Source organism: Electrophorus electricus, chromosome 2 (assembly GCF_013358815.1).
Source record: "Electrophorus electricus isolate fEleEle1 chromosome 2, fEleEle1.pri, whole genome shotgun sequence".
NCBI classification, from domain to species: Eukaryota; Metazoa; Chordata; class Actinopteri; order Gymnotiformes; family Gymnotidae; genus Electrophorus; species Electrophorus electricus.
Window position 1 is genome coordinate 12862449 of NC_049536.1, and position 25106 is coordinate 12887554.

At 39.9% G+C, this 25106-nt stretch overlaps 1 protein-coding gene across 1 annotated transcript in view; it reads right to left on the reverse strand.

Moving 5' to 3' along the window:
• ptn (pleiotrophin) overlaps positions 1-25106 on the reverse strand; it is a 45712-nt gene that overhangs the window by 19722 nt on the left and 884 nt on the right. The gene's annotated exons all lie outside the window — the stretch shown is intronic.

Consider the following 25106-nt stretch of genomic DNA (forward strand, 5'->3'; position numbering starts at 1 on the left):
TATTGAAACCAGGTGAAAGTGAACCTTGTACACTAAAGATCAGTTTAATGCATTAGATGTTCATTTAACTGTACATGCACACAGGGGTATGAGTGTGTTGTGCGCTAATTCACACACTAATACCTTGGCGAAAATATACTCACATACACTCAGACAGGTACACAGGCACACATGTACACACACACACACACACACACACAAACACACAGTCCATGCACACTGACCCAAATAACTAAACAATTATATATCTTCCAGCTACCTGCCATTGTCTAATGCCTTATATCATTTTAGACAACAATTATGCATATCAATACACACTGCTAATATGGTTTGATTTCATATTTTCAATCAGAACTGATTACTAGTATGTCTAAATAACAAAAAACAAGGTTTCAAATCTTAGATTAACATCTGTTGCTAAGATTCTAGGTTAGACATTCAAAGTTATAAAATCAGTGTATATAAAAAAATCAGCAGTAAGTCCTCCTTTGTGATGCAGGCAGTTGTATTTTAACAATTACACTGGCTGGAAATCACCAATAATGTAGCTTGTTAATCAAGTAGAAGCTTAAATAATCCATTCAAGCTGCTGCACTGTATGTTATGAAGGTTAAGAGAAAAGAATATGTGATGGCTATATAGTCCTATATTTTCTTTTATAGTGACTCTCATACATTTGGGATTAGACAGGCTTTTGCCAAATTCAGGATGTGGATTTGGTTGGCTGGACACAGAGGGGCTTCGTAAAGTAGTTTGATTCAGGAATTTATAGGAATTGAAAAAGTTTGCACAAAGCTACATGTCTGGACTACAGAATGCAGTCAACAGCCCAGGCTGGGTTAGACAGTGTGTGCGCCTGTGTGAGACTAAGTTCACATTCACATTCTTGTCTCCACTGGCTCAGCACCCTGCTCTAGTAATCGCCTCTGGGGGATACAAGGCATTTCTGATTTCATGGCTGGCATACCTGAGTTATTTCATCTAGAGGATTTTTGTGTGCATGCATGCATGTATGTGAGACAGATAGTTAAGCGTTTTTCTTAGCGTCTGTGAGACTTTTTTTTTATTTTTTTTGCGACATGAGTATGCAGACATGAGGAAAATGCAATAAAACCATGACCATCATTTACTTTGAATTTACTCATGTAGCATATGACAAGCAGATCACCACTCATTCTGAGTGAGAGTTTTCAGAATAAGGCATGACCTGTTAATATTTGAGCACGCTGCCAACTCCAGTGTGAACCATAGTGAGTGTGTCTGCATGGGTTTCTGTTTGTGTGTGTGTGTGTACATGTATGCATGTGCAGCTGCCTCAGGCTCATGCAAATCAGGACCTAATTGAAGCCTGCGGTGACTGTCTCATATTGGGCTTTTTGCTTGTGGGTTTATTCAATATGTAATAGAAACAAAAAATAACTAATTTTCCCTCTCTGCAAAGGTCAAAGCGCAAGTCCTATTATAGCCTGTAAATGGGTGTTCCTAACACAGACAAGGTAAACACGTGCCTGTACTTTTGTTATTTTCCCAACAGTCTCTCTGTCTTCTTGTTTTTGTTTACCAACTCACACATGCATATGTTCAAATAAATACCCAATGACCCAATTAACTGTTCTAAGAGTGTGTTTAACAGCAAGTAAATATTGTCATAAACAAAGTTAATAATTGATGGGCACCCAGCGAGCGTGTCTAGCCTCCTGAGGGTACAGTCCCAGCCCCCTGCAACCTGCCACTGGAACAAATCCCTTCTATTGGAGCATCCTGGTCTCATTATGTAATGGAGCATCAGCAGAATATGGGTTTAGCCTTGTTCAGGCATGTGCTCCTGAATATTCTACATATTCTTCCTTCACACAAATATACGCACACATACACACACATCTTTTAGTATTAACTCTCAGTTAAATCTCAACACATGCACACACATGCACGCACAAATAACCCAACTCACTGAGTCATGTCAATGTTTCTTTTTTGTTTTTTTAATAATTTTTGTCTGCCCATTACTCTGTAAATCTTCAAATATCTGATGGCCTCTGAATAGTTTCTCAAAGCTCTGCACCCTCCCTCGAGGGAGGTTGTGTATGTTTTCCAGCAGCATCACAGGTAAAGGCCTCAGGACATGTGTTCATTAGCGAGAGCTAAAGGGAAAGGGCCCTGTCAGCATTCTGTGTCTTAACACCAGCATCTCACTCCTTTTATCCCTTGTCTTCTCACATTGCTTCCTTCAGTACATGTGCCTCTGAACAAAGATTGCATTGAGATATTGGCACCATCCAACATGCTGTGGTCCCACTGCATGTGTGAAAGTGTGAGTAGTCTCAGTGGTTTATTGTTCTTTACCCACAGCCACCACATTTCTCTCTCTCTCTCTCTCTCTCTCTCTCTCTCTCTCTCTCTCTCTCTCTCTCTTGCTCCTAGATGTATTGCTGTGTGCTTGCAGTTGGCTTTCAAAAGGCCAGCATTAACATCTGTTAAGCAACGCTGTCATTTATGACATCAAGCTAAAGGGTTCCACCAAGCTGCTGCTGTATGATGTTAGCAGTGTTCATAGCTTTAATTTAATACAAAGATTGAAAAAATATTATGTCAAGACCAGGAGATGCATGACCTCTAGTAATTCACCATCAGAAGAATTGTATCTCAAGTCCCTAATCCCACTTTCACACTCTTTTTCAGTTATGAAACAGGGTTTTTTTATGAAATTGCAAATATCATAATATAAATCTTTTATTCAGTCTGATCAGGATAGAATAATTTAATCACAATAATAGTCCTCTGCTCCTCTGTGCAATGCTGAAAATATTTAACACATCTGAAGCATCTGGCGCCAGGGAGAGCTTTACACTTTGAATGCTTTATAAGGTTTAAACCCTTGGAAGAGCACAGGGGATCAGCCTGAATGGGGTTGCTGGCAGGTATCAAAGGGTCTGATTCATTACCACATTCCTTCAGTGGGCAGTATTCCCCAACACCCAGAATAGCATTTCCTATTCTTTCTATGTACACAAACACACACACACACATACACACACACATAAATGATACAGGTGTATCAGAGATAAACCTGTCACTCACCTGTAATCCCCAATCACTTTTACAGGCAGACACATGGACAAATGCAAATGCATACAGACATACAGACACAAGCAAACCAAGAAGCTCCATCAAATAGCAAATAAATAAATAAATAAATAAATAAATAGATCTGAGCCCACCCCAAATCTTTCTGCCGATATCACTGTGAGCTTGGGAGAAGTAACAAGAAGCAGACCTGCCTTGTTCATCAGTTGACTTGGGTCTAAACATGGCCAGAGTCTGTCCCTCTGAGACCTGGATGCATCATTCATCACACCTCACACTTCTAAACGCCCACTGCCCACCCCTGGCTACTTCCACCCCCACCTCTTATATTTATCACCTATCATGAGAAACCTCACCTCATCTTACCTCTGCCCAAAGGACACACTCACCAACACACACATGCAGGCAAACTCACATAATCTCAGAGTGACACACAGACCAAGATCTGAGGTCTGTAGACAACAGACCACAAAGGGGAAAATGAGGAGGAAAAGTTTGGGGCAGACTGTCTGCCTAGCACTCAACCATACCATGTGATCCGAGAGGGAATAATGAGATTAAAATAAACCAAAAGTAATTGCATGCCCCTGTCAAGTATTTCAAAGGGGATTGTAACCATCTTGTTAACTTTTAATTTTGAATTTAAAGCAACAAAAATGCTGATGTCTGGTTATTTACATTAATAAACATGTCTGAAAGTGGAGAGAATACACTGCAGATAAAGCAACACCTAAAGCTCTTTTTTTTTTCAAAATGTAGTTCAGTTCAAGTTTATTTATCTAGATTGGATATTATTAATCTGACTAGATGACCAGAAGAATTCACTGTGTAGGAAGGTCCTGAATTTGCACAGAAGTCATTGGCTGATATAAACCGCTTCATCAGTCAATGTAACTTACATAACTGTCCATTGTAAATGATGGTCAAGGTTTTTACATGATTACATTGTACCTGTTTATTATGGAATTTGGCAGTATGGAACTTTTTTGTTTACTGCCATGGACCTGTCTATTTAAATTGTGCAGTAGTGAGAAAAATTCTATATGAAAGATTTACCCACAGTACACTACTTACTCATCATTGGAAAATCATCTGAACTTCAGATGTCAAATCCAAGTGTTGTCACTGAAAATCCCTATTAAGTAATGAGTTGATGTAACTGATTGGCCTCTTTGTTGTTACATCTGTACTATCTTCACCTCAGGGGCTGTGATGTGAATACCACATCTACATGGAATCATGGGAAAGGGTTTGAAACTGATTACTGATGTCATTTACATGCAATCCAACATTTTGGCTCACCTAAGCTTTCATTTCAGGCGATGAAAGCAACAGACATGAAAATAAAAGAATTTCCATTCAGAACATTAAGTTGTGCAGTCCTGCTTGATAGATCGCAGATAATGAAAGCAATTTACTATATTAAATAGCGCAAATGAATCTGAATCTGAAGCTGAATCTGAGGTGCTCTGTGAGCTTGGTCTGTTTCTATAACTCTAATGAGGCAACATAACTTGTTCAGGTGAAATTACCACTCCCTGTTCCAAGCAAATAACTGACCTGACCGTAACAAAAATGTTATTTTGTCTTTAATACGTACTCAGTCCATTTGACAGCCTCCACTCTATCTGGAATATAAAGCCAGATCCAGTGTATTTGTAATGCACAAGGGTCCAATTTTATTCGGAACTTGGTGACAGTAAACATTAGTAGAATTACCATGTGTTTGTCCAGTATGTTAAAGTTGCTTGTGTTATTCATGTTATTGTGTTTTGTTTTGTTTTTGTTTTTGGGGTTTTTTGGAGGGGGGGGGGTGTTTCAGATTAATTGTTTATATTTATCAAGAGTTTCAGTTCTTTTGCTTGGACTGCATGCAATAAGCTTACTTACTCAATTAAAAATAAAGGGAAAACTCTTACAGATTGATTGATGTAGAAAGGCCAGAGTGAGTCTGTTGTTCTAAATGCAGACTGATGTGAGGTGTGAATTGTGTGCAGAGTGAAGTAGAAGTGCTGTAATTGCATTGTTCTGCACACCTGGTCCAAGCTGCTCCCTCTAAATGAGCAGAATTACAGCTTCCATCAGGGACCTGCAGCAACATTCAGAGTTGGCTATAAGTATTTGGACAGTAAGACAATGTTTTCTTTTGTCTTAGGATTTGAAATTAATGTGATGAATTTCAGCTTTTATGCAAGGATATTTACACCTTTACAAGTTCACATATACATACATCCATTTAATAGTTAGCCCTCCCATTTCATTTCAAGGGTCCATTGTACATTATCAGTAAATTATCATGTTTACTATTTGGTTGCAAATCTATACCAGTCTGTGACTGCCAGGAATCTGCTCCTGTAGACATCACTGCTCTCTGAGTATTTTTTCTGGTGTTGTTCTGCCAGGAAATGCAGCCATTTTGATATCCTGTTTGTTTCGGGGGCTCTTTGCCTTAGGCCCTGTCTTCAATAAGTGAAGTGCATGTTTAGTGGAGTGATTCAACATCCCACTTCCTGGCCCTGAAAACCCCACAGTTTCTTTAGCAGTGTGTCTCAGGTCAGTGTACTGCTGCTGCTGCTGCTGCTGGAGCTCCTGGCTTCTGAGATGTTTTGTGCGATCTGAGAAGTGAAGAAGCTTCTGTTAACTAAAAATTCATCCCACATCCACAAGCTGACCCACCATCAATAAAGCCCCACATGCCAATGCTATCAGGTTTCAGTGGTAAGGTTCTATGTGTTTTGTATCATAAGCAGTTGTATGTACCTGGCAATTAAAACTGGCATTCTGTAAGTTAATCATAAGAGTGATTCCTTCATTTTAACTCTAATGTGCAGTGGTACAAAGCTGAAGTCTGTGTGGGAACATTCTGCTACCACCCACATGGTAAGAGGTTTAATTTTGTCTTGTCTGCAGGTATAGAGAAGTTCCAGGACTGTAATCCTCTAGTAACCAAAAAACATAACAAAAAAACAAAAATTGTGACAATACTCTATGTAAAGCAATTAGCAGAACATTCTTATGATGGGCATTTAGTCATTTTAAGATTGTCACGGGACGCTCCCCCCCCACCCCCATTTGTAGCCACGCCCTCCATGATAGCACGCATCTGTATGGGGTTTAATGTCCTGTGTTTTGTCTGTCTATTTAAACCTCTGCTAGGGTGTGCATTGTGTTGGTCATTGTTTGCTGATGTATGTTAAATGTTTGTGTAGCCACTGTTACATGTAGCTGCAGCCTGTGTCCAGTTAAATGTATAGTCATGTCCGTCTTTAATGTCGTGTGTGAGTGCCGCCATCATAGTATGTGTTCTGTGTTAATAAATGTCTTTCACTATCGAGGGAGTCTGTGCGTCCTGCTCCACACCCACCGGCACTCGGGCCAGCAGCATCGTTAAAAACATTATAAAGCACTAACAAACACCAACATAATAAAGCACTAACAAACACCAACATAATAAATCACTAACAAACACCAACATAATAAAGCACTAACAAACACCAACATTATCACGGACTGCTCCCCCCCTGGTACAGCCCACAGGGGGATTCATGGTTGTCTAATTCATAACCACCCCCCCTTGGGATAGCACACACCTGCACGGTATTTAGTGTTAAGTGTTTTGTCTGTATTTAAACCCCTGTCGGTGTGTGTTCCCTTGTTGTTTGCTGATGTATGTTAAATGTTTGTGTAGCCACTGTTACATGTAGCTGCAGCCTGTGTCCAGTTAAATGTATAGTCATGTCCGTCTTTAATGTCGTGTGTGAGTGCCGCCATCATAGTATGTGTTCTGTGTTAATAAATGTCTTTCACTATCGAGGGAGTCTGTGCGTCCTGCTCCACGCCCACCGGCACTCGGGCCAGCAGCATCGTTACAAAGATTGCTTTACTGGTATGACTATTTCCTGCTATCGGGTAATTAAATCTTAAAAGAAAAAGTCATGGATTAAAGTCACATTCCATAATCTTAAAGTGGAGGTGGGGTATGTGTACATTTATTTTTGAGGACACTTTATAGATGAACTTTTCAAAAGAAATGAGGTGATAACATGCTTGAATAAACATGAGAGAAGATCAAATGTCTAAGCTGTCCTGTGCGTGTATGTGTGTACATGCTGAGGTAACGGCCACTGATACTCTGCTTTGTGTATTTTAAGATCTTGGAATCTTGGGTGCTGGTACCAACGATGGATGTCATTTAACATAATGTAAAGGATGAACAAAACAGAATGATGCTGGAAAAGTTATACCATGCGACGTATCTGTCTGCAATTAGCCTTTCTCTTCAGCTAGCTATCAGCAGACTTAAAGTACTGTGCAGTGTTTTTTAGACACACAATTATTATAAAGGGCTGTCGTTGAATTATACAACACTGAGTTATAATCTTTGGAATACAATACAAATTGTTTTTCTCCTATGAGAGAAAGTTGGTAACAATGCTGCCTCCCCGGTGGAAGATCGGGGATCAATCCCCATCTGGGCATGTGCACTATGCTATACCAATAAGAGTCCTTGGGCAAGACTCCTAACACTACACTTACCTACATCTGTAACATGATTGAAAATTGTAAGTTGTTATGGAAAATAGCATCTGCCAAATGTGTAAAATGCATATGAAAATTGTTAATATGAATGTAAAATATACTAATACAGATAAAGGAAATACAGCTCCTTGACAATGTAGCTAGGTGGATCATAAGCCTCATATGTAAATTAGTGTTCTGTCATCACCAGCTTTATTAGTGTTTTTTTAAGATAAACACTTTCAAAATGCAGGGAGTGATGAGCAACATGGAAACGCATACAAAACCAATTTAAAACATACCTGGATAAATAAGACAGAATGTCATTGGTTACACAATGCCACGTATCTGTCTGCAATTAGCCACTGCATGCATCCAAAGCACAGACAAATGGGGGAAGGGAAAAGTGCACATGCACATTGCGAATAGAATTAGCACCAAAAAAAACCCACGCAATAACAGTACTAAATTAGCTAACAATTACACAAAACAGTTACAAACATCCAGGTACAAATTTCATATTTAGGGGTTTTCAAATCTCTTCAAGCTACATCAAACATTTTTAACGCTTTATAAACTGTAGCTCAAGATTCAGCCAGCTATCAACAGACGGAAGTGAAGTGATGCATTTGATGACATCAACAAAACAATCCCAGAAAGCAAAACACAACAAAACAAAATAAATAAATAATTTTTGAGTGAAATGATCCAAGTTTAAATAAAAACCAGTTACACATGGTAGAGCCACTTCTCAATGGCCATAACAGGAATGTTCTTTTCCTTCTGAAGAGTGAACAGGGAGGATGGAGCAACCTCAAGTGTAACAAATGAATAAAATCAGCTTTAGTCTGCAATAAATAAGGCCCATGTGACGAGACCCCGCTGTCTAAAATCTCACCAGTCTCTCTCTTTCACTCTGTCTCTCTTTTAGTTAATATGTCAGACTCCAGTTCCCAACAGCCCCTACACTTCATTGTGCAGAGAGACAGGTTTATTTAGCTCCGTATGTCTGCAGGCAGCAGGTTGTTTACTGAGGTTGCTAGCAGCTGTGCAGGGAGACAGCTCACATGCATCAGATGACAGACCCCTGACTCTTTTCATTTCTCATCCAGTACATACCCTAGCAGGTAAAGCTGTAAGCACTGGCCACTGACATTATAGTGTAACAAAATCCAAATGCCAGGGAAAAGCACTGGAAATTGAATTTCAGATAAAATACCCAGTAACAACACCTGAACAGACAAACGTTATATAATATTTCTGTTTACAGCTGTGATGTGGTCTGCCGATTAAAAAAAAGCACAGGTAAGACAGACACGGGCAAGAAACCTACAGTCTTCCTCTTTGTATTTGTCATTGTGGTCTTTCACATTTTTGAATAATAATGGAACACATTTCTTAATGGGGGGGGGGGCTTGGGTGTATAAGCAATAAGGGCTGATGGGAATGGGGCACAGAGACATACACTGCCCAATAGCCAATAGAAGGTAGAAGTAGAGGACTTATACTTCCAAAAAAAATCAATTGCCTTTACAGAATGAAATAATCTCAGCTAAAATGTGATACAAGTAGGCCAACTGCCTTACAATTCACAATTCACTACATCAACATTTATAACTTCAATTCTACCCTAAATGTACTACACTAATTCTGTTCTTTTGTAATATCTAAGTAAATGTCAGACATTTTATGTGAACATATATTACAGGATCAGTATATTGCTTGGATAAAGAACTTATATAATCCAATATTAATTCATTCGCAAAGGCTTTCTTTTTTATAGATCACTGTGTATGATTATAAATTAGTGTTGCAAAAGTATGTCCTAGGCACCTCACACATGACTCATCATTAATAATATGTTTTAATAGCTTTACGTAAATCACCAGTGTTTAATTAACACATACAGGGGTCTGTTTAACTAAATTTAACTCTGTAGGAGTTAATTGAACACAGGAAATTGCCATATTCGTTGCTGGACTAAAATCCCAAAGGGCCTCTCAATGTCACTTTTACTGAAACAACAAGCCTGGCAAATAGCCATTAGGAAAACATTTGTGAGCAAACACACACACACACACACACACACACACACACACACACACACACACACACACACACAAACACACAAACACACAAATACACACACACACGTATACATTGTGGATGACAACTGTATGCAAAGAACATCCGTAGAACATGCTACATATTTATTGGTATAGAACATTACTTGATCTCTGTTACTGCTAACTGGGTCACTCACAAACATTCACATACACACACACGCACACACACAAAGGGGCACTTGGGTTCTAATGCTTTAGGGCCTGTCAGCTTTTGTAATATTCACAGACAAGAAAAAACAATGGGCATGAAATGCATTCCTAAAGGCAAGAGCTTGCATATTCATACTCTCTCTCGCACGCTCTCTCTCTCTCTCTCTCACACACACACACACACACACACACACACACACACACACACACACACACACACACACTTTTTAAGAGAACAAGCAAATAGGGCATGACGTCCAGCTGTCCCAGGTCCACCCCCACCCCCCCATCCAGTGCTCCACCTCTCCTGATTACTCGCACCTGCTACTTGTCTCTGAGTCATTAGTGTATATTTAAGGTCATTGTGTTTAAAGCCCCATGTGGTGGTGCATGTGGCTATATTGCATTCCTTGCACTTGGTTTTTGTTTGTCTCTATTGTGTGTCATTTATTGTTAAGCTTTCTGCTTTAGTGTTCATGTCTGAGTTGTTACAGAAGGCTTCACTGGAACAATGGGCAATGCAGAAATAACTTCATCTAGGCCTGGAGCAGTCAGCTGGGATGAAGTTGTGTTACTGAAACAACAGTTCTGCAGCAGTAGCATCTATGCCTGACTTGAAATAGCTTACCTCCACTGAGGATGCCTATTCTCACCAGCTGACTGCTCTACGTGCATCATCCAATTCCATAGCTACAGGAGAGTTGAATATGAATTCCCATGTTGTTCCTCAATATTCCAAGCTGTCCAAACTGGAGGAATATTATGGCCAATCATCTGACTGGAGGAAACTTTGCTACCTTGTTCACATCATCTGTCAGAGAATTCTCTAGTTTTCTCAAAAGTCCAGGTTTGCCTCCGCTTGTTTGGCTTCTCTTCAGTAAAGTATTAGCTTGAGCAGCAGCTGTTCAAATACAACAAGGAGAGGAGGTACAGTCCTGCTGCTGTACTCTCCTGCCCTGTATTTGAGGGTATGGTGTCAGGAGAACTCTTCCAGCTAAATCAAGGAGGAAAAACTGTGCCTAAGTAAACAGAAGTTTGCGCCTCCGTAGCATCATCTTGTTGGAATGACCAGGAATGTTCACAACACTCTATGAGACTATGAGAAGAAGCACTACCTGAGCTCACCTGCAGCAAAAACTCTGACCAACTCCCCTCCTTAGTTATTTTTTGCTTATTCCCTGATCTTAAGGAATTAAGATGTAGAGAACTCTTAACCAAGGCAATGGAAGGTACAGTATGGACTTTGTTTATACTGTGTGGGCTCTGGCCCACATGTGAAGTTCATCCTGGGGCCAAGAATGACTGACTGGTCTCAACCTCCAATAATTTGTTTCAGATCCAGTAGCGAGAGTAGTATCATGCCTTGTTGATCAGTACATGGCCTAAGCATTATACTTCCAGTTCTACCATGTAAACCTGTTTTTCTTTATTCATGTCATTGATGGGTGAACACGTGGCTCTGGGAGCGTCCAGGGGAAAAAACACTTCACTTTTAATTAGTGTCTCCTTAACATCCCTTAATTTCCATGAGTAGGCAAGCACAAACCCTATCCTTCCTAGACCTGTAAGGAGATTGTAGCATTGTCAGTGGAGTATAACAGCTGCTGCCTCCAACATTTATGATGGAAAAAGTGCATTATGATGGAAAAAGAATAGAAGGCTGACACCTTGTATTGACTACTGAGGACTTGATGAACTTGCCGTAAGACTTCCTTAAGTCATATCTTAGATACCCACCACAGTGAAGCAAATTCATAGAGCATGGATTTAAACCACCTCAGATATATGGAGTATGCACAACCTCATCCACTCTGGGGAAAGGAACAGAAAACCTGTACCTGAATTCCTTGCAGTCATTCCAGTAGTCTGTAGTTCCACTTCTTCATAACTTCAGTCTTCTGTGACATGTTCATACATGTAAACTACAGTGGCACTGTGGATGTTCTCATCTATTGAATGAGCACGAAAAAGTACATTTGTATGTGAGGGCTGACTTCACAAGGATGTTGGAATAGAGGTTGTCAAATTAAATTTGAATCTTGTCTAATTCCTTCCTAATCCATGTCCTTTTGCCAAGTGTGTGTGGTGTGGGTTTTTTTTTTTTGTTGTTTTTGTTTTTTGTTTTTTGTTTTGTTTAAATGGAGGAGTGAAAGGTGTGTATGTTGTGCAGGAATGGTCTTGTCCCTGCACAATGAAGGACTTGCAGGTTTGGCAAGCTTCTTCAGGCTGTCCCCTTACTGCTTTCCTCAAAGCAAAATGCCTAGTCTCTGGCTGCATAGATAACTCAGGCCTGCAGAGCAGAACTGATTTAGGCAAATGGGAGCTCCCTTCATCCTTTCTTCATCTACAGAGACAAAAACTTGGAATTGTACATAAGGAGTCCAAAGCCTCACACCTTGCTAAGCCAAGTGAGTTATGTTTTCTGTTTTAGGATTTCATATGGACCTAGTAGTTAGAACACTAAAACTGAAGACATATCAAGAAGCCATGCCTCCATCTTCTGGGAAAGAGAATCATAGAGGTAATGGCCAGAGAGCATAGATCAATTGATAAACCCACCAGGTTTTACATACCAATAAGATTCAGGAATAGACTTGAGTCGCCAGGGCCCAACAACTCCCAACAGTACTGATGTCTTACCCTCAATGTAGCCATTCAACAATGTGCCCTCCTGCTCATTGTGTTCCCAGGCTAAGACCCCACACCAGATTCCAGGTGACACCCTGGAGCCACTTCCAGTACCACAATATCCATGCTCACATCTTTCAGTGAACTTTCACTGACTTCCGAGTCTCAGAGAGCAACACATCATTCTTGTTGACAAGCTGTCCAGTAGATGCCTCTTCCATAGCTACTCACTATGGAAGTTCGCTTCCATTATATCTCGTCTGTGTGGGGTGCAGTTTCAGGTTTGGAGGGTGCTCATAGAGCTTCTGGGAATCAATTTAAGTCCTTTGTCAAGTCATCATCCCAAATCCACATAGTGATGCTAACCAAGGAACCCTGTTGCTATTGCTGCTAACACTGCGATAATCAGCAGAGTGACGAAGTTTCTCCATTGAGCAGTGCATGGCCAAAGCTTAGTTGTCCTCTCCATGTGGCCTTACCATAAAGTTGCTTGGCTGCTTATTTTTGCTTTTAAAAGATGAAGGCAGCTTGAAGCCCTGAAGGACTTTAAGATGTATGTCAAGTTGGCTAGTTTTCTCCTGAGCAGCACTAAGCTTCAGCTGTGGTTGACTGACCATAACTAATCCATCACAGCTAATGGTATGGATATTAATTTAAACATTTGAGTACACTTATTCATAATCTGATCCATGTGCAGCTTAGTTATAAAGGCAGTGAATGTTTGAGCTACACCTGGTGAACTGATCCCAACTAGTGCTGGCTAATGCCATTATGCTAACACGTACTAATGATAATGGATCGCGGTCACACCAGAGGAACAGTGGCTCTGGCTGTTTACTCAGCAAGAACTAGCGTGATGTTAGAATTTAAATTGAGTCAGTTTAAGAATGTGATTACTCTATAATTTGAATGAATTGACATACAAATTGTGTAACATTGCTCATGCCCATCCCTAGCTACTATCATCTTATCTAATGGAAACCATGTATCCATTTTAGAACTTTGTACTTTTTTGACAATACACGCAGTCAATGGTATGTTCTTAGTGATGAGGTTCCAAGCACCTCCACCCCTAGTTGGAGGCAATAAGCAGCAACAAAGAAGCACAGTAGGCTACTACCTCCAAATAAATGTGAAATGATTCATACATTTATCTGTTCATTTAAATAGTATGATGGGGCCTGGAAAATAGTAATTCTAGTGTGTGTAATTTTGGAGCAGTGAGCATTTGTTAAAGGTACATGTTTAGAATTTTCTACAGTTGAACTCACTTTTCTGTAGTCCATCCTTGAATCAGTAGTGCTATAACTTTATTTGCTCTCATGTCATGCTGTTTACTATTTAGATAGATCCAAGACATGTCAAATGGTCTGGAGTTGGTGATAGTTGTCCATCATTCTAGACATGTATCTTATTGTGTCTGAAGATGTTGCACCTGCTATGTCATTCACATATTTCCGCATAGGTATCTGCCTTGCCATCTATTCTCATGCACAAATAAAGTGTGCATACTCCTCAGCATCTCTGACTGTCAATCATTCTGAGAAATGTGCCCTAGGGCCCTGAGGAGAAACAACCAGACCCAGGCAAGGCAGACGGTGGGACCAGAGGGACAGAGTTGACAAAAATAGGAGATTTTCCTTATAGTATACATTGGCTAATCATCTTGGTGTAGTACTTGCTGTTTCTTGCCATTTTCAAGGTTTAATCTTGCACTCATTGTGCAGGTTCAGTATCCTCAACCTGACAACCCATGTGAGCTTCAAGTTCTGGGAAGAAGAGGGCAGGGGCAGGCAACTCTCCTGTTTTGAATTTGTACTGCAGTGCCCATTTTAATGTTATGCATTGGTCCTTAAAGTAGCACACAAGCTCTCATGTGCTCAGTCTCTGTTCAGTTTTCTGACCAAAAGACAAGACCAATATTTCAGGAGGCCGTCAAGGGCTGTCTCTTGAGTCTCCCTTTTCTCACTTGCCTCTTCTTTACAGCCTCCTGTACCTTTCCCTCCACTCCAAGTTCCCTCTACCCTTCCACATGATTTTCCCACCATCCATCCCTTGGGGATTCCACTGGCTTTCCCTTGTCTCTTTCTGTCTGTCTTTAGCCTTCCACCTTGGTTGTGTGAGCCAAATTTTGAGCGGTTTTAGTTTTCCTTTTGCTCTGTGTTTGAGCACATCAACTCACTCCCCCACCCTTCTTTCATGCTTATCTCCTCAGGCCCGTAATACAAGGTCCTCTGCAGGAAGCCAAACCATTTGACATTCCACCTCTGGCCTTCTGGTTGATGGTTCTTCTGTGTATGCGCTTTCTTCTGGGCTCCTGGAGGAGAGGTGGGTGGCTTCAGAGTCTAGAAGACTGGGAGGACTGTTATATAGGTTCCTTCTGAAGATGTTTGACACTATCTTGAATTTCCATTATTGACACTCTGGCCACCCTGATCTGCATTCCTTTGATTCTCACAGGTGCTCACTTCCCCCCCACCTTGGTAATGATATCTCAAGAGGGTTCATCTTTTCCAATGCATCTTGTGCCTCATTTCAGTGTATAGCATTTGAGGTCTGTGTTTTTTGCAAAGCCTTATTATATTACCAATGTGTTCAACATGCTGTTACACCAGCATTTAAATACAAAACCTTCCAATTTTTTTTTTTCAGTCAAGCAAATATTTAGTTCAAACTTCAGCTGTTTATCAGGCAATTGTAACGACATACAGTTACTTTACTATTCACAATTGCCACAAGGACATATTGCCATAACAAGGGCAAATCAGTGTGAAACCTTTTTTTTGTAAAGCATACCAAAACCTTACCTTATGCTACTTCATTCACATGAAACTTGCATTTCACCCTTGTGCACTGCAAGGTGCCAACTAACAGTCCAAGACCATGAAGATGCCAGTCAGTTTGTGAAGACTATTTGTGACAGTTTTTACAAACCCAATGTAGGGCTGACTGACCTTGACATCATGACAGACTTTTAAGCAATATGGGAACCTGTGCCAGTCTAGAGGTCCCATGGCTAAGAATAACTTTCTCCAAGGTTTAATCACATCTTCCTAGTGTCTTTTGAAAAGTAAAATGTATCCTATTAACAGATGGGTATTCTCAGAAAACAAAATACATCTGTTCTTTTGGTAATATTCTTTTGAGAAATTTGATTAGCTATATTATTATAAAACAAATTTAGCAGACTTGACTTTTAACACAAGTATTTAACTGCTGAAAGTAATGTTAGTTTCTACATTGGGTATGTTTCTAAAAATGCAAGATCTGTCTTGGCTATTATTAATGTAGCCTATTCAAAATAGCCCCGAAAATAAGAACTGATGCCTTCCCATTTTGTTTGTTTACTCCTTGGACTGAGCAGGGCCTGTGCTTCTCCATCAGCCTTATCTGTAAGATGTGATGGCCTGCATCAAAAATGGAGCAAAAGAGAATGGCAACCACTATCCATTGGAAAGGTTTTGTCTGGCATTAGATACTTTTAATTCTCTGGCAATAATCTTTCATGCTAGTGTTTGTTTGTTTGTTTTTTTATTGTTCAGCAGTAATATGTCATCAAATAGCAGTATGTTGCAGATTTGCATAAGTTTTTCTCAGCACATGTCAATAAAGTTAAAAAAAAACAAAAAACATGCTATTACAAAATGTATCATTCAACTTAAATTGAAGTGGTTAGGACGATGTGCCAAGAGAGAAGGGCAACTAATGAGCAAAAGAGGGTCTGCATTCCACAAGTACTTAAAATGATGGCATTTCATATAATTACTTTCCAGCAAAAAGTAGACATTCCAGGTTCAGAAAGTCATGTCCACCCCAGGATTTTGATCAAACTTCCTGCCTTTTCTAATTGGCACAAACCAGCAGGTATTGAAATCAACCTGTGATACAAAATCATAGCAGAACATTTATTGTTCATCAATACTATCGCAACAAAATCCTGGGAATTCTGAACTTGGAATGTCCACCTCTGTTTACCAGACCCCTCCACCATAGGCACAGCAAACAATAGGAGATGTGATATCTTTAGACTGGTTCTGGTTTTCAATGAGAGACCCATGGACATTAATCTAAAATGACCTGAAAAAATGCATTACTGCAGTTTGTTGGGAGAGTTCAGCTATTTTACCTAAAAACAACATTTTTAGGTATTATATTTCCATACTAATTGGGCAAAGCTTTTAGTTTTAAATGGTGACACTGTAGTGTTTTGGTGTGACAAATATGCTAATTTAGTTACCATGAACACATGCTTTTGTACAAATGGAGCTGTTCAAGAAAGTCATTACAATGATTTGATAAATTTATAACTTTGCTTATGATTTGATTAATTTATGACATATCTTACAAAATGTAAGAATGCGTACTTGCAAAATGCCTTTTGTTCTGTTTTCTCCTCTGACCCTGGTGCAATTTTGGAGCAGGCCAGACACACCTCCTATTTTTCAGGTAGACCATTAAGGTTTCAATTCTGCATCTTTGTTCCATCAGTCATTCTTTTTTAGTCTGCATTTGACCTTGTGCTCCTTTTTCGTTTGTTTATGACTTCTGCAAATGTTTTAGCTGGATCAAGCTTGAGCCTCATGGTAATGCTTGCATCATCTGTTCCATCGTGGAGTTTAGCTTCTGGTTCATGGATAAGCATGGTGACCACTGCAGTGTCCAGAAAGGTGGGGTTTCCTGGTGAGTCAGCTTGTTTGCTACAGCAACAACATACCCCCACCACTACCAACACCTTGTGGTCTTCCAGTGAAGCTGTTGTAAATTTTATAGATAAACATAACTCAACCTTGGGGACTTGACTTACATGTATGTGTGATATTACTAGAATCAAAGCACGTTTTGTTGCAGAAAACATAACAAAAATACAGAAATTATTTCTATGATGGGAAGGGGCTTGATGGGGATCTTGGTCATTTTAAATCTGCATCCAGCCTTCTCTATGCTAAGGCAAGAAGCCTTTTGCCCACAGGCTACAACGAGGGCAGTTCTTTCTCTCATCTGGAGACTGCTTATACATTATGGGTTGTTTTTTAAATTTTTTATGTAACTTAAATTTGGCAAAACTATTACAGGAGAGAATCAGAATTGTTACAACAGAGCACTCAAATAGGGCATGATATCTACAGACGTGCTGGCATATTAACAAATGTTATTAAATTCAAGGTTATTCAATTCAAGATTGTATGTACTAAAACATTTGATGCTAAATCTTTAGCAGAATTATTTACCGAGTTTCAGATTTTGAGTTCATGGCACCCCACTTGTGTTCTCTTAATGGAGTCCTCCATTAAAAGTCCAGAGTTCTCATCACATGAGCAGCCTAGGGATTCCACAAATATGCAATCTATCCTTGGATGCATAGGGTTTTCTGTGTTCTGCACATTTGAAATTAGCTATTTTTAGTTGAGTGACAATTGTCATAGAGAATAAGATCAATAATCTCAAATGTTCCTGCTTCAGTGAAAGTTTATACTAGTTTGTATCAAAGCATAATACCCCAAAAAACATTATCAATATTTTGCAACTTGACATTGACACTCCCTAAACTGAATGCAAAAAGCCAAACACTGCATTTAAATGAGGCTCCAAAGTTCTGTGATGGACATAATTGATTAATCTGAAAGCATTTATGACAATGCAGCAACACTGGAGGAGATACTGTAGCACTGCAGAAGATTTATAGATCTGTACATCTAGTCCTTTGTGTATGGCTATCCTAATATCTCTCTCTATTTCTCTCCCAAATATTACAGATGAATAGATTGCGATTGTTCACTTTTCTCCTTTTCTCCCTCCCTCATGCAAGCATAGTCCCTGAGGTGAATGTTAAACACTGAGCTATACTCTGAGAACTTCACCAACAGATTGCTTTACCCCCCCCCCCTCTCTCTCTCTCTCTCTCGCGCTCTCTCTCTCTCTCTCTCTCTCTCTCTCTCATTGGGTCGAGCTGCTGTCTTATTTCTGTGCATAGAATACTGATGAGGGAGTCCAGTTGTTTATAAGATTGTGTGCCTGTGTGTGTGTTCATGTTAGTGAGTTGAACCTTTTAAAAGGTAGCTCCACCCTCTACAGAAAAGAAGGGATTTAATCATTTCACAGACGTTTATTTTACTCATGATAATGTTTAAATAACCATTAAAGTATAAAAAGAAAGATGTAGTAGATGACCCATCCATCCCCCTGCTGGCGTGTGTGCTTCTGTGGGAGGTATATAACCCAAACTCTGACTCCCTTTTATTCTCTCCAAAATAAACGTTTCAAGCTCTGTTTAGAGGCCTGCATGTGTGTCTTCTGCTAAAGGTGATTAATGCAGTCAATCACATCTCTGTGGGTGGACATTAGCTCAGTGTGAGCATGAGTCTCCAGCACTGGGCTTCAATAATCTTGCACCGTTAATCTCTCATTAATGAAGCCTCTCCTCCTGCCTCCCACCAAGACCAGCCAGCTGTCTGTCTGCTTTGATATCAGCCAACACTGTTCCTCATCACTTTTGATTAAATCCTTAAACAGAGATTATAATTTAAGGGGATTAATAAAATGACAGAGGTTCTACACTTTCTGCCTCAGTCTTTTTCTACCTAAAGTGAAGGCCTGGATTATGGTATCAAACAGGATCATGACTTTTTTTATATATATTGTCAGTCATTAAAAAAAAATATTGTTCTTAGGTAAAAGGAAAACTTCATAAAGTGTCTATTTGTTTTGTTATTCATGTAATAATAATCACAAATAAATGTACCTGACCTGTAACTTACTTTGGGGATGGACACCTCATTATTGCAAACCAGTCTGTAAGTTATCTTAAATTATGAGTCATGAACACCTTGGGGAACTGTAGAGTCCCATAGCCACATAAGACAATAAGAAATTACCATTGGCACGTTTCACTTGTGTCATTATCTCTGCCAAATCTGTGGCTGTTTACGATGCAGTGTGGATTAGGCACATATCCAGTAAACTCCAGCACACGCTCAAGAACTATTTGACTCTCCCTTTTCATCTGCACACTTGTCCATTAGGCTGTTATTCCGAACCATTGCCTCCCCATTAGTGTACAGGATCCTATTGGATTGTGGCAACGCTCCTCTCAGGTACATGATGCGCCTCACTGCTCTCATTCCAATCAGCCTTCCGCCTGCTCTTCATTCCAGCTGGCATGAGATCTGCAATGAAGATACAATCGGCTATTTTCCACCAGATGCACTGTCACAAACCCGCTGGGTGAGGCCTGGACACTAACGACACGCTCCACTCAGCCAAAATCAAAACTGACTGAAAACAGCCACAAACAAAAAATGAAATGTGAGAGAAAATATGGAGAGGAAAAAAAAATCTGATTTTTTTCCAGAATTAATGATAGAATATTCGAGAACTGGACTTGTCTTTATGTGAGAATGAGCAAAAGTCATAAAAAGTAAAGGTCTGTTTGAAAAGCCAAACTTTTAAATAGCCACTCTACACCATATACTCAGGTTGCCAAATTCTTTTTACTGGTATGACCAAGTTTGTTCCACAGTGATACCAATCTTTATGTTGTACCTGTCTGCCTGATTGACCTGCACTTCCAGTCAATACTGTGCACATTTCATCAACTACTGATTATGCTTCTTCCCTGAGCTAGCCAACACTCATTTAACACCCCATGACATGCATTCTCTCTGATTAACAAAATTCATAATATCTTTAATAGCCTTGTTTGGATTGAACTCTCATGCTCACAGAAAGAAGATGTGTGTCTTTGAGAAAGAAAGAGAGAGTGCTTAGAATAAATTAAATGCTGCCAACATTGGCATCAAGCATGCATCTGTAATCTACTCTAGAATTATCAAAAGGAAAAGTATTGCTCCAGTCTTATACTACTATGTGCAGATGGTATTTCACATTTTCCAGTTTTGTTTCAGTAATCGTGTTATCAACCCCAAATGATTAAAAGTACACTTACTAGTCTGTAGATCCTGTACAACAAAGGATATTTTTAAGTTTCACACAAGATACTGAATAGTGAATTATTTCCAAAACTATAAGTACTTCACAAGATTTCTAAATAAAAGATATTGGAGAGGATACACAGAATCTGGAGAGGTAACACAGCAGTGACATTCTCTGTGGGATTTAAATGGTTTAAAAAGACAGTTGTGAGACTGAGAGACATAAAAAAATATATTTTTACATTTTTTATACCAAATTCCCCATTTGATTCTTCAAAGATTCTCTCTCTTTCTCTCTCTCTCTCTCTCTCTCTCTCTCTCTCCTGTGTCTGATATGTTAATACAACTCCACCTGTGTCTGATAAGTTCATACATGTGCATATAAACACATTTAAGCCACCTAACTATAGATGCCAATCAGACAGTTGTCCCCTCACTGACTCATTCTCTATTTTTTCTCTTACTTTATCCTTAGACAACTGCTGGCTTAATACCAAAAGAGAATTATCTCATTTCATTCATTACACACAAATGGTCCTACTGACCCTAGAAGAGAGAGATAGAGAAGAGTAAGACTATAGTACAATGACTATGACTTTAGAAGAGTAAGACCCAGGAGAGTCTAAGTCATTGTTCATGCCCAGAGGTGGAAAATAGAGAGAAAGTGAGAGAGAGACAAAGTGAGAGAGAGTGAGAGAGAAAGAGAGTTTGTGCAGCACAAAGCTTCAGATACACTAAGACAAAGTAGTTTGACAAGGAAATCTAAAAGCAAACTCCATAGTTTGCTCAATACAGAATTATCTCATTCTACAGGGACTGCCCTCTTGGCAGTCAGAATAGTTTCTGCTTTCTAGTAGTAACAATAGGGAATTCCCATATGTCCTTCCCAACATCCTGGAACAGTAAATTACAGTCTCAGTCTCAGCAGCATATAACAGTGGACTGCTAAAAATACATTACAAAATCTGGTTATTCTTACCCTGAAAATTCACCCTCATTCTTTTTTACATGAGTGCAATGGTGCAACTGTTGCTGATTGATCAACTTTGTTACTAGACCTAAGAATGTCTTAGACCAGATTCCATTATTTAGGTTAATCATTTCACCAGGATATCTAGCAATTTTAAAGCATGGACATAAGCTAATTTAACACCAGTTGTCCTAACATCCACACCTGTGATAGAAAGCCAAGGTACCCAGGGTACACTTTCAACCTCCACACAGGTAGCAGCCAGGCTAGGAACCAACCCCAGGTCACTGGCGTTGTGAGGCAGTAGCACTGTATTTCACTGCTACCCTTTCTCTCCATCTCTTTTCTAAGCATCACCAGAAAATGTAACACATGATTGTGGCAAGGGCAGCAAACCCACCTGGGTACTACAGGTGATAAATACATGCCCTGACCACCAGAGCAAAGACTCAGTTCTCTGGCGCAGCAGCCAGAGCACCAATTTCACCTGCCTGAAGTGATGATCCCCATCACAGCACCCTTCAGGGGGTGACAGTCTCTGTCACTACATTGGCATCTCCTTTGGGAGCACACACCTGCACTTCACCCCTTCTATGGGTCCTTCACACTCTGTCCCTTCCAAGGTTATGCCCATGTCCCTCACCAGGGTTCACACACTGGGCTTTATACCATCCCACTTCTGACAACATGTGTGGTGAAGGCAGTGATTCCACACAGATCTTGAACCTGGGTCCTACAGGCAATAAACACATGACAATAAACACAGAGCACCCATTTCACCTGTCTGAAGTGACAATCCCCGTCACATCAACCTTTCTCTGTCAGGGGGTGGCGATCTCTGTCACCACAATGATGACATAAAAATGATTGCACTGATGTCACAAATATGCAAATATTATCTGATATGTAATTTCCAGCAACATGATTTTGGTACTTTCCATTAAATGATTTGGCAAGAAGGAGTTAAACTACATCCATTCATACATTCCCCAAATTCTTTCCCAAAAGACTGCATCCAATTTGGTGGTCTTTCATATTATGAAGCTCAAAATATATGTCTTTACATTTCATAGATATCTATCCCCACACAGCAGTCTCAGAAATGTCTGGAAGAAGGATCTTCCCACTTCGGGCTCTAGAGCTCCATCCTTGTCTTAACCCAATTTTTTACTTTTATCTCCTCGACAAAGTGCCCATAGTAGTGTCCCTATAAAGTATGTATAATATTGTCAAGACTTGGTTTTGATACTAAAATGCTTAAAATAGTTACTCTTCATATTGCTATATACTTCATAGTACTTGTCATATTAGTATTTGGTAGACACTGCTGCCAGTAGGTCTTGTGGACAGGCCTCATAACTAGTCATTTAGGAGTAAATTTTCAAAAATCACCATAATTATAAGTGACTACCAATTATAAATAAGCACCCATTTTTTTCCACATCTGAAACTTTTTATATATACTGATTCTTAAGTATATGATCCCAATACTGAATGTCAATGCAATTAAATGTTTACTCTAACAGTTCTAACTCAAACAATATGAAGACACATAACTGACCACTGATGCACATGTCAAATTTGCCCTTCTACCCTGGCTGATCCAATCAGCAGACAGGATTCTGACATGAGTTTACCATGCTGGAAAATTAGTTTTATGGATTAATTGATGACAATTGTGAAGTGTTATATGCCACATTTTCTCTCAAATAGCACTCTATTGTTAAAAATAGATTTTTACTGCAATGTCTATTGGCAGCTTTCTGCAGTTTATTCAGTTTCCAGATCCTTTTCAGAAATTGAACCCAATCCACTTATACCACAGAACTCTTCACTAGTTTGACTAGGAGGATTATTCATTCATTCATCTTCTAAACTGCTTAATCCAGTTCAGGGTCACAGGGGGCCAGAGCATATCCCAGCAGCACGGGGTAGCCCACCAGCCAATCATAGGGCACACACACAGGGGCAATTTAGAGACATTGTTGGAATGTGGGAGGAAATCAAAGTACCCAGAGGAAATCTAGTCAGGCACAGAGAGAACATGCAAATCCCACACAGGCAGCAGACAGGCCAGGAATTGAACCCTAGTCTAAAATCATTTGCACTTCTTCCACACTAGAGATATGAGGAAGATATGCAAGAGGTTTTAAATAAAGGTGAAATTCTGAAATAATACATTAGAACTGGCCCGTTGGCTCTTAACTAGAAGAGGTATAGTTAGGTATATTAGAAGAGGTTTTTGAATTCATAAAACCTTTTGACACAGCCCCACATTGGGGCTTCCTGCACTTCTTATGTGAGCATTTCTCTATTACTTTAACATCCCCTTACTCCACTTCTATTATTTAGAGGCTCCACCCCCATCCATGGTGTCATCCCTGCTGTCTTCTCGGCTTGGAGCTCCACCATAGTGCTCACAGCTGTGCGTGACTGTGTGCAGTCCTGTGAGATAGTTTGGACTGCACATACACAGCTTTGTCCTTGACACAGCATGTATTTTAAAGTGAGGCATTCAACATCAAATAATGTTTGCAAAACTCCTTAAATGTAAGTCATGAAACAAAGCAAGGGGTAGGGAGGGAGAGAGAAAATCCTGCCCCTGCTACTACCCGCAACCTAAAACAACCACCCACCAACCATCTGGGGGCATGGAGTGCTTTTGTTATACTTGGCATCCTGTATCTGTACACAGTATTACTGGTTTCTTCATTAAAAAACAGCCTCAGACAGCCTTAACACAGGACAGAACTGGACAAGATACAGGGCAGTGTCTTAATTATACCTGTCTTGGAGCACTCATAACCTAAACTCAAACAGGTCTAACCAAATTTTTTCCATTGTGCCCGGATGTCCTCCGGCAATAATCTTGAGTTCCATCCGATGGGAGGCGAATCCCGCAGGCGGGTCTTTCCTGGTTAAGCTCTCTTTCATTAGCTGCTCCCCATGTGCTGAGGGTGGAGAAGCAGAGCAGCCCTCTTTCAGGGCAGGCCTCAGCGCAGCCTCTTTTGTGTGCAAAGGATTGAAGCAGAGTTTGGTCTGGCTGGAGTGACTGCGACTCAACTGAGAATAACTATGGCAACCACAGGAGCACCAAGTGTCTTTTTCTTTCTCTTTCTATCTCTCTCTCTCTCTCTCTCTCTCTCTCTCTCTCTCTCTCTCTCTCCATCTCTGGGGGTTTTTTTTTTACAGCAGCAGTGGATCAACTCTGTATTCATCCCATTCACATTCCAGTCAGAGACGACCCACTTTATGGTCCTTAAAACACACATGGCCAGTATAAAACTGGAACAAATTATATACTATACATTGCATACATAAGCAGCCTTACATTTACTCCACAGCTTAAATATACAATAGGAAACTATATTGTACATGTAAGATGGAAAATTGTCCAAAGATAAAATCTTCTAATGTTTTAAAGCAAGTTGTAGTGTCTGTGGAAATCTCTGTGATAAGGAAGGAGCAAGGTGAGAAATTTCGTTACTGCTCTCATATTCTGCTGCAAATCCCTCAGACAAGGACTAAACAAAACGATACTCTCTACTTCTTAAAACTAGATCAGAACAAAATACAGAAATTTAAATGCATCTTGAAATTTAAAAAAAATCATCTTTAAGCACCTCCCATGTAAGAGAATGCAATTTCCTTCTTCCACACCTGACTTACAAAAGAGAACAGTCAAAAGTTGTTCTAATTTCC